The sequence below is a fragment of the Rutidosis leptorrhynchoides genome, chromosome 8, assembly GCF_046630445.1.
Source record: "Rutidosis leptorrhynchoides isolate AG116_Rl617_1_P2 chromosome 8, CSIRO_AGI_Rlap_v1, whole genome shotgun sequence".
In the NCBI taxonomy this organism is placed as follows: Eukaryota; Viridiplantae; Streptophyta; class Magnoliopsida; order Asterales; family Asteraceae; genus Rutidosis; species Rutidosis leptorrhynchoides.
The window spans coordinates 221,852,305-221,863,515 of NC_092340.1; positions in this window are offsets into that span (position 1 = coordinate 221,852,305).

The window sequence follows — 11,211 nt, forward strand, 5'->3', positions numbered from 1 at the left end:
ATAATTGTTACATATATGTCTCGTTTCAAAATCCTTAAGTTAGTAGTCTTGTTTTTATGTATATAACTCATTGTCAATATACTTATGGAGATACTTACTTATCATAATCTCATGTTAACTATATGTATATCCATATATATATCGTCATGTCGTTTTTACAAGTTTTAACGTTCGTGAATTGTCGGTCAACTTGGGTGGTCAATTGTCTACAAGAAACTCATTTCAAATAATCAAGTCTTAACAAGTTTGATTGCTTAACATGTCGAAAATAATTAATCATGTAAAAATAAATTTCATTTAATATATATAAACATGGATAAGTTTGGGTCACTACAATATACTAATAGTGCATACATCTAAAAGTTGTGTATTGTACGAGTACGAATACGGGTGCATACGAGTAGAATTGTTGATGAAACTGAACGAGGATGTAATTGTAAGCATATTTGTTAAGTAGAAGTATTTTGACAAGTATCTTGAAGTCCTTCAAAAGTGTATGAATACATATTAAAACACTACATGTATATACATTTTAACTGAGTCGTTAAATCATCGTTAGTCGTTACATGTAAATGTTGTTTTGAAAGCTTTAGGTTAACGATCTTGTTAAATGTTGTTAACCCATTGTTTATTATATCTAAAGAGATGTTAAATTATTACATTATCATGATATTATGATATATTAATATATCTTAGTATGATATATATATACAGTTAAATGTTGTTACAACGATAATCGTTACATATATGTCTCGTTTCGAAATCATTAAGTTAGTAGTCTTGTTTTTACATATGTAGTTCATTGTTAATACACTTAATGACATGTTTACTTATCATTTATCATGATTAAACATAGTGTATCAATATCTTAATATGATTCATACGTATTTAGTAAGACGTTGTTATAACGATAATCGTTATATATATCGTTTCGAGTTTCTTAATTCAATAAACTCAATTTTATGTATATAACACATTGTTAAAATACCTAATGAGATACTTACTTATCATAATATCATGTTAACTATATATATAATCATATATATGTCATCATATAGTTTTTACAAGTTTTAACGTTCGTGAATCACCGGTCAACTTGGGTGGTCAATTGTCTATATGAAACCTATTTAAATTAATCAAGTCTTAACAAGTTTGATTGCTTAACATGTTGGAAACACTTAATCATGTAAATAAAAATTTCATTTAATATATATAAGCATGGAAAAGTTCGGGTCACTACAGTACCTACACGTTAAATAAATTTCTTCCCGAAATTTTAAGCAGTTGGAGGTGTTGTCGTATCTTCTGGAAATAAGTGCGGGTATTTCTTCTTCATCTGATCTTCTCATTCCCAGGTGAACTCGGGTCCTCTAAGAGCATTCCATCGAACTTTAACAATTGGTATCTTGTTTTGCTTAAGTCTTTTAACCTCACGATCCATTATTTCGACGGGTTCTTCGACGAATTGAAGTTTTTCGTTGATTTGGATTTCGTATAACGGAATAGTGAGATCTTCTTTAGCAAAACATTTCTTCAAATTTGAGACGTGGAAAGTGTTATGTACAGCCGCGAGTTGTTGTGGTAATTCAAGTCGGTAAGCTACTGGTCCGACACGATCAATAATCTTAAATGGTCCTATATACCTTGGATTTAATTTCCCTCGTTTACCAAATTGAAAAACGCCTTTCCAAGGTGCAACCTTAAGCATGAACATCTCTCCAATTTTAAATTCTATATCTTTTCTTTTAATGTCGGCGTAGCTCTTTTGTCGACTTTGGGCGGTTTTCAACCGTTGTTGAACTTGGATGATCTTCTCGGTAGTTTCTTGTATTATTTCTGAACCCGTAATCTGTCTATCCCCCACTTCACACCAACAAATCGGAGACCTGCGCTTTCTACCATAAAGTGCCTCAAACGGTGCCATCTCAATTCTTGAATGGTAGCTGTTGTTGTAGGAAAATTCTGCTAACGGTAGATGTCGATCCCAACTGTTTCCGAAATCAATAACACATGCTCGTAGCATGTATTCAAGATTTTGTATTGTCCTTTCACTCTACCCATTAGTTTGTGGATGATAGGCATTACTCATATCTAGACGAGTTCCTAATGCTTGCTGTAATGTCTGCCAGAATCTTGAAATAAATCTGCCATCCCTATCAGAGATAATAGAGATTGGTATTCCATGTCTGGAGACGACTTCCTTCAAATACAGTCATGCTAACTTCTCCATCTTGTTATATTCTCTTATTGGCAGGAAGTGTGCTGATTTAGTGAGACGATCAACTATTACCCAAATAGTATCAAAACCCCTTGCAGTCCTTGGCAATTTAGTGATGAAATCCATGGTAATGTTTTCCCATTTCTATTCTGGGATTTTGGGTTGTTGAAGTAGACCTGATGGTTTCTGATGCTCAGCTTTGACCTTAGAACACGTCAAACATTCCCTACGTATTTAGCAACATCGGCTTTCATACCTGGCCACCAAAAATATTTCTTAAGATCTTTGTACATCTTCCTCGTTCCAGGATGTATTGAGTATCTGGTTTTATGAGCTTCCCTAAGTACCATTTCTCTCATATCTCCAAATTTTGGTACCCAAATTCTTTCAGCCCTATACCGGGTTCCGTCTTCCCGGATATTAAGATGCTTCTCCGATCCTTTGGGTATTTCATCCTTTAAATTTCCCTCTTTTAAAACTCCTTGTTGCGCCTCCTTTATTTGAGTAGTAAGGTTATTTTGAATCATTATATTCATAGCTTCTACTTGAATGGGTTCTCTGTCCTTTCTACTCAAAGCGTCGACTACCACATTCACCTTCCCCGGGTGGTAACGAATCTCAAAGTCGTAATCATTCAACAATTCAATCTACCTGCGCTGCCTCATGTTCAGTTATTTCTGATTAAATATATGTTGAAGACTTTTGTGGTAGGTATATATAATACTTTTGACCCCATATAAGTAGTGCCTCCAAGTCTTTAATGCAAAAACAATCGCGCCTAATTCCAAATCATGCGTCGTATAATTCTGTTCGTGAATCTTTAATTTTCTAGACGCATAAGCAATTACCTTCGTTCGTTGCATTAATACACAACCGAGACCTTGCTTTTAAGCGTCACAATATATCACAAAATCATCATTCCCTTCAGGTAATGATAATATAGGTGCCGTAGTTAACTTTTTCTTTAACAATTGAAAAGCTTTCTCTTGTTCATCCTTCCATTCAAATTTCCTCCCTTTATGCGTTAATGCAGTCAAGGGTTTTGCTATTCTGTAAAAATCTTGGATGAACCTTCTGTAGTAACTAGCTAGTCCTAAAAATTGGCGTATATGCTTCGGAGTTTTCGGGGTTTCCCATTTTTCTAAGGTTTCAATCTTTGCTGGATCCACCTGAATACCTTCTTTGTTCACTATGTGACCGAGGAATTGAACTTCTTCCAACTAAAATGCACACTTTGAAAACTTAGCGTACAGTTTTTCTTTCCTCAGCAACTCTAGTACTTTTCTCAAATTTTCTTCGTGCTCTTGATCATTCTTCAAGTAAATAAGTATGTCATCGATGAAAACAATGACAAACTTGTCAAGGTATGGTCCACACACTCGGTTCATGAGGTTCATGAACACAGCTGGTGCGTTAGTCAACCCAAACGGCATAACCATAAACTTGTAATGATCGTAACGCATTCTAAAAGCAGTCTTTGGAATATCATCCTCCTTCACCCGCATTTGATGATACCCAGAACGTAAATCAATCTTCGAATAAACCGACGAGCCTTGTAGTTGATCAAATAAGTCATCGATTCTTGGTAGTGGGTAGCGGTTCTTGATGGTAAGTTTTTTCAACTCTCGGTAGTCGATACATAACCTAAATGTACCATCCTTCTTCTTGACAAACAAAATAGGAGCTCCCCACGGTGATGTGCTTGGTTGAATGAAACCACGCTCTAAAAGTTCTTGTAATTGGCTCTGAAGTTCCTTCATTTCGCTAGGTGCGAGTCTGTATGGAGCACGAGCTATTGGTGCAGCTCCCGGTACAAGGTCTACTTGAAATTCAACGGATCAGTGTGGAGGTAGTCCCGGTAATTCTTTCGAAAATACATCAAGAAATTCTTTTGCGACGGGAACATCATTGATGTTCTTTTCTTCGGAATTGACTTTCTCGACGTGTGCTAGCACAGCATAGCAACCTTTTCTTATTAGTTTTTGTGCCTTCAGGTTACTAATAAGGTTTAACTTCGCGTTGTTCTTTTCTCCGTATACTATTAAGGGTTTTCCTTTTTCTCGTATGTCACGACCCTACTTTTTCCGTTATCTTTTTCAGGTAATTATTTAACGGTCGTTAACTGTTAGCATGCCACGTCATTTCTATGATCTATATTATTATTTTGGTATTAGTATATATATATTAATTATTATGTGTTATGTGAATATTTGTATTCATATTTTAAATTTATACGTTTCTACGTCTCGCGAATTTCCATCCGGCGAATCTTTTTGGTTTTCAAACCAACGGTCGAGTTTTTGGGACATTTAAATCCTAAATATTTTAAATATGATAGTCGAGTTTTATATTTATTTTTCGTCGCGCATTTGTTATCTTTCCGGATTTTTAATCGCGTAAGTGCGTTTTCGCGTTTCAGGACTCGTTCGGGCTTTCGGGCCATCATGAATTAAATATTAAGTGAGATGGGCTAGTGGGGCCCACCCCACTCCCTTGGATCGGCCAAACCAAAGGGGGTATACCCCCTCTCTTTTTGCAAAACACCTCATTTTATCTTTTAACTCCAAAAATTACAAAACCTAAAACTTTGGTGCTCTCTCCTCCCTCTCCCTCTTTGTGCCATCGCCATCCACCACCAATATCACCATCATCATCAAAAATTAAAGTTTGGATCAAGGATTGATTAGTATAAACGCGTTCCTCTCTTCGTTCTCTACGCGATTACATAGATTGTTTCTCGATTAGGGTATAAACCCTAACCCTATAACTTTCATTTTTTTTTTTCAATTATTTTCTGTATTTTTATGTTTATTTAGTAGTATGATGTTTGTGGATTATTGTAATGATGTTTGTATGCATAGATGTACTGAAAATCACATGTTTTCGGTTTGTAAAATTCTGGACAGCAGCTAATTCGTGTATTCTGAGTTTGTGACTGATATAAATGTTAAAATAAACTATTTATATGAGTTCCTCTCATCAAGACATTAATTTTAGACTCCGGATTCATGTCGTTTCGATTCCCGGAGCCCTAGTTATGATCAAATTAGTATTTTGTAAAGATTGAATTGTGATATTGACATGAACCAGGTTTGGCCCGACTTTGTGACCTTCATTGGAGTCTTTAGGGTGTGTTAGTATGTTAGGACTGATGGTGGGATGAACTTTCATGTTCGGGTCACCTAAATCCGAGCCACGGTTCACCCGTTATGACTAAAACACGGTTTTGAGTAAATTGAAGATCCAAGTGGTGTCATGGCTGATTACCACGACTTGTGGACTGCTCTTGGTGTGTTCTTGAGTGCACCATTGTGTCGGGTGGTTTGAATAGGCGGAAATGCATATAAGGCTCGCCAGAAATCGACACCCGGGGCTCAAGATACGATCCGATGAACTTTTGAATTAAAACTTATGATTAATTCTAAAACTTATGATAAAAATAATGAATTTCATTATTAAATAATTACTTATGATAATAGAAGTAATTATTATTATTTAAGACTTATGATATAAATATTTATTATATCATTTAATTATTATTTATGATTTAATTAACATTTTAATTTAACTTACGATTAATAATACTTTTATTATTATTGGAAAATACTTATGATAAGTATTAAATTTATTTTATGAGAATATTATTATAAGACTTATAATAAAGATTAAATAATTATTTAATTATTATAAGACTTAATTATTATTTAATTATGATTTAATTATTAAATACTTATGATTTAATAATTATAATTAGAAACTTATGATATGGTTAATAATTCATTATTAATTAATAATACTTAAAATATGATTTAAAAATTTATTATTAATTAATAATACTTATATTATGATTAATATTTAATTAATTAATTAAATACTTATGATATATTAATTATATCACTTCAACTTATATTAACTTTAATAATTCATTTTATTTAATTAAAATTATGTTATGACTTAATTATACACTTTTAACTTTAATAAACATTATAACTTATGTTATTATTATAATTTACACTTTTCAAATTAATGTTGACTATGTTTGACCAAGGTTGACTTTTGAGTTGACTTTCGGTTGACTTTGACTTTCAGTTAACTTTTGTTGACTTTCTAAATAAGGAAACTTTCCTAAAACAGAAACTTTCCAAAAATAGAAACTTTCCTAAAATAGAAACTTTCCTAAAATAGAAAATTTCCAAAAATGGAAACCTGCTAAAAATAGAAACTTTCTATAAATAGAAAGTATGTGTCCGTACGCTGTTCCAGTCAAATCGATGCTTGCCGAGTATTGTTCTATGTCTACTTGCAACATGTACAATAGCTATCATACTAAGACTTGACCTAAGTTAGTTATTTATATCGACCTGCTTTATTTATAGGTCAGCGTTGTGGTCATTCCTGATTACTTTACTATATTTACTGTTCGCTTGTTTGTGTGGTTTCTTCAGTTGCTTTTAAGGTGAGTTATAGTCCCATTTTTACATACTTTTCAAAGTATATTTTTGGGATGTGATTACATGCATTTTTATTTACGTTTAGACATAAGTAACAATTAAATTTAATTATTCATTGTGAGTTGGACAAAAATATTCCCTAGTCTGGTAACTGTAATCATTGGTTTCTACCGGTGAACGCGAATCCTACGGATAGATCTATCGGGTTTGACAACCCCATTTCGAGCTAGTCGCGCTAGCAATTTATAATCGGAATGTTTAGTACTTCGTAATTTGTTGTAGATACACTGTCCAAGTGTATATTTTTATTGTGTTTGGCAAGAGTAAATAAAGGGTTAAGTGGTTACCAGGTGGCTCATTGATAATGGAATAATGTTTAATGTTTTCTAACATTTTTTTTTAAATCTTGTGGTCTAAAGTTTACTTATTATTTAAACCTATAATTCACTCAACCTTTGTGTTGACAGTTTACTTGCATGTTTTCACAGGTACTTGAGTTTTGTGATGCTTCCGCTGTGTTTAGAAGAGTCTGCATGCATTTGGGCAGATTTTATGAAACGATTTATGAAACTTAAGCTTGCATTCTATTTTTGGATAATTTAAACTTGGGGTTTGTTGGCAAGGTTTTGTGTCAACTTTTGGTTTATTACTATGGTTGGTTGTTTTGAAACTACATATTTTGGTTTGTTTCCTTTTTGGGAAACTTTTGAAATAAAAGAATGCAACTTTGTTTACTTAATTCATTTAAGTCCGATAAAGCTGTGGGACCAACTGATGAATCCGTTAAGTGTTTTGACGGGGTCGTCACATGTGGTATCAGAGTGTTGGTTGTAGGGAACTAGGCGGTCTTAATGTGGTCAACCCGTGGTTATTAGGGTGCATTAGAGTCTAGTCTACAGCCCGACCTTTTTGCTATAGCATTATTATGCATTTCATTTCGTATAAGTTATATTATTAGCTTTCATATCTTTTTGGTATGTGGTTTGCGGTTTTGCTGTTTGCAGATGTCGACTTCGAGCGATAACTCTGTTGCTGCTCCTGCTCCACCGTCTCCTGCTAGACGTCGTGCTAATCAACCAGAGATCGATGATCCTGTTCATTACTATTTTTCTACCATTACTCATATGAACCGGGCTTATAATGAGGTGACACGTATTAATGCCCTTAGTGATTGTTTGCGCACTTTGCCACATAATGAAGTTATGGACGAGATCCGTGCCGACATGGGTAACTTTATCACTTTCAAGCGTAGGGTTGAGGATGCGAACCGTAAGCGTGATCGAGAAATTAATGCTAAGTTCGAGGCTCTCGAGAGCACTGTTCGTGGGTTGAAGGAAGAGTTGGATGTTGTGAAATGGAAGTTGCGTAAGTATGAGGATCCTGCTGAGACTCATGCTGGACCAGCTTATCACACCCACTCTAAGCGAATGTGATGTGATTATTCATATTGATTATCTATTTCATCAGACTTAATGTCCTTTTTATACATACATTTTGGGTTATGTACGGCGTTTTGCCGAGGATTTTATTAAGATTTTGTTATGGGATATTTTTCATTATGTATGGATGGTTATTTTTATGACATCTATTATCATTATCATGTTTTATTTCTGATGTTGTGGCTCTTGGCATGTTATATTATGCGTAATATATGTTCATGTATGTTAGGTGCTATGTATGTTGTATGACGTTATCATAAAATATGTATAAATGTGATGGTTATTTCTATAACAATCATAATTGTCATGTTATTACTCATAGTGTTTGTTAACTATTATTTATGATGGTTAATTTTTCGTGTTTTGATCTATTCCTTTATGACACTAGTATTATTCTTGGTACTAACGGATGTGTTGTTCTATTTTGAAGATCATGCCTCCAAGAGAGTCCACTGAAGCGCGTATGCAATGCCTGATCAATGAAGGAATTGCTGCTGCTATGGCAGCAAATGCTAATGTTAACGCCAATGTGAACAACAACAACCAGGTGGGATGCTCCCACAAGACTTTTATGGCTGGTCGACCCCAACAATTCAGTGGTACGGAAGGACCAATAGGGCTTACTCGTTGGTTCGAGAAGATCGAATCTATTTTCAGGGTCACTCAGGTCCGTGAAGAGGACAAAGTTAGTTTCGCTAGTTACACTCTCAAGGATAGTGCCTTGACATGGTGGAACAATCTGGTTAGTAGTTTGGGAAGTGATGTAGCTTTTGGTTTGGCCTGGAATGATTTTAAGGAAAGATTGATCACCCGCTATAGACCTCGGGGTGAGCTTAAGAAGCTAGAGGTTGAGCTCAAGAATTTGAAAATGCATGGCACCGAGTTAGATGCCTATGAACGAAGGTTTTTTGAGTTAACTTTGCTGTGTCCTAGGGTTTATGTGGATGAGTACCGCAAAATTGAGACTTACATTGATGGTTTGTCCGAGAAGATTGAACACGGGGTTGAGTCTAGTGAACCCCAGACTATTGAGGCGGCTATGTCTATGGCCTACAAACTTAATGACAAGGTGTTGAGAAGAAGCAAGACTACAGTTGCTGAAACTAGTGAGGAGGTTGTCAAGAAGGCTGATAATGGGAAATGAAAGTGGGATAACAACCGCAATCAAAACCAAAATCAGCAGAAGAAACAGGATACCTCAGGTGCTAACAACAGAAATCAGCGTGTGTGTCCTTGTTGCTATAAAGCTCATGATGGTTACTGCACAGTTACTTGTAAGAGGTGCTCCAAGCAAGGGCACATTGCTAAAGATTGTACAGTGCTTTTGCCGGGTTCTGCTACTCTCGCGGCTGGTGGTAATAATAATAATGTTGGTAATAGAGGTGGTAACGGTAATGGTAATGGGAAATTGAATAATGGAGGTAATCAAAGGGTTTGTCATGAGTGTGGGAAGCCGGGGCATTTCCGAGATGCTTGTCCCAACAAGAAGACTGCTGAAACTACACGCGGCCGAGCGTTCAACATTAATGCTAAGGATGCGGAGGAAGATCCTAAGCTTGTTACTGGTACGTTCTCAGGCAACGATTTATCAGTTTATGTACTATTTGATTCTGGGTCTGATTTAAGTTTTGTGTCGAGTAAATTAAGTCCGAGAATCAAAACGCCGTTAACTCCCTTAGACAATACTTATGTTGTTGAAGTACCTAATGGTAAAGAACTTACTGCTAAGACTGTACATCGTAAATGTAACATTAATCTGGGTGGTAGGGATTTTGAGATAGACTTGATACCGATTGAACTTAGTAGTTTTGATATTGTTATTGGTATGGATTGGTTATCTCCGAACCGTGCTGAGATCGTGTGTTATGATAAGGCTATTCATATTACTGATGTGATCGGAGAGCCACTGATGGTCTTTGGAGATAAGAAATGCACACAGTTAAATCTTATTAGCTGTATGAAAGTTCGTAAACATCTCCGCAAAGGCTGTCATGCTTATTCTTGCTCATGTTGTTGATCCTAGTAAGGAAGTGAAGAACGTTGAAGATGTTCACATTGTTAGGGATTTTCCTGAGGTGTTTCCCGATGACTTACCTGGCCTTCCGCCGCAACGCGCGGTAGAATTTCAAATTGATCTTGTTCCCGGCGCTGCTCCTGTAACACGTGCTCCTTATTGTCTTGCGCCTTCCGAACTTCAAGAATTGTCGAGTCAACTCCGTGAGTTGTTAGACAAAGGTTTTATTCGTCCTAGTTCGTCCCCTTGGGGAGCTCCCTTTCTGTTTGTTAAGAAGAAAGATGGTTCTTTTCGTTTATGCATTGATTATCGTGAACTGAATAAGCTCACTGTTAAAAATTGTTATCCTCTACCGAGAATTGATGATCTGTTCGATCAGCTTCAGGGTTCTTCTGTTTATTCAAAAATTGATCTTCGTTCTGGCTATCATCAGTTGCGTGTTAAAGAATCTGATGTTTCAAAAACCGCTTTTCGCACCCGTTACGGTCACTTTGAATTTCTTGTTATGCCGTTCGGATTGACAAATGCACCTGCTGTGTTCATGGACCTCATGAACCGTGTGTGTAGACCCTATCTGGACAAGTTCGTTATTGTTTTCATCGATGACATCCTTATCTATTCTAAGAGTGATGAAGAGCACGAAGAACACTTGAGGTTAGTGCTTGATTTGTTAAAGAAATAAGAGTTGTACGCTAAGTTCTCTAAGTGTGCTTTTTGGTTAAGAGAAGTTCAGTTCCTTGGTCATATTGTTAATAAACAGGGAATACAAGTTGATCCTGCTAAAATTGAGGCGATTGAAAAGTGGGAAACCCCGAAAACTCCAACTCAGATTCGTCAGTTCTTAGGGTTGGCAGGTTACTATCGAAGGTTCATTCAGGATTTCTCTCGTATTGCGAAACCTCTGACTGCTTTAACGCATAAGGGGAAGAAGTATGAGTGGAAGGATGAACAAGAGAATGCTTTTCAGATTTTGAAGAAGAAGTTGACTACCGCTCTGATTTTGTCACTACCGGAGGGTAATGATGATTTTGTTATTTATTGTGATGCATCGCGACAAGGCTATGGTTGCGTTTTGATGCAACGAAAGAA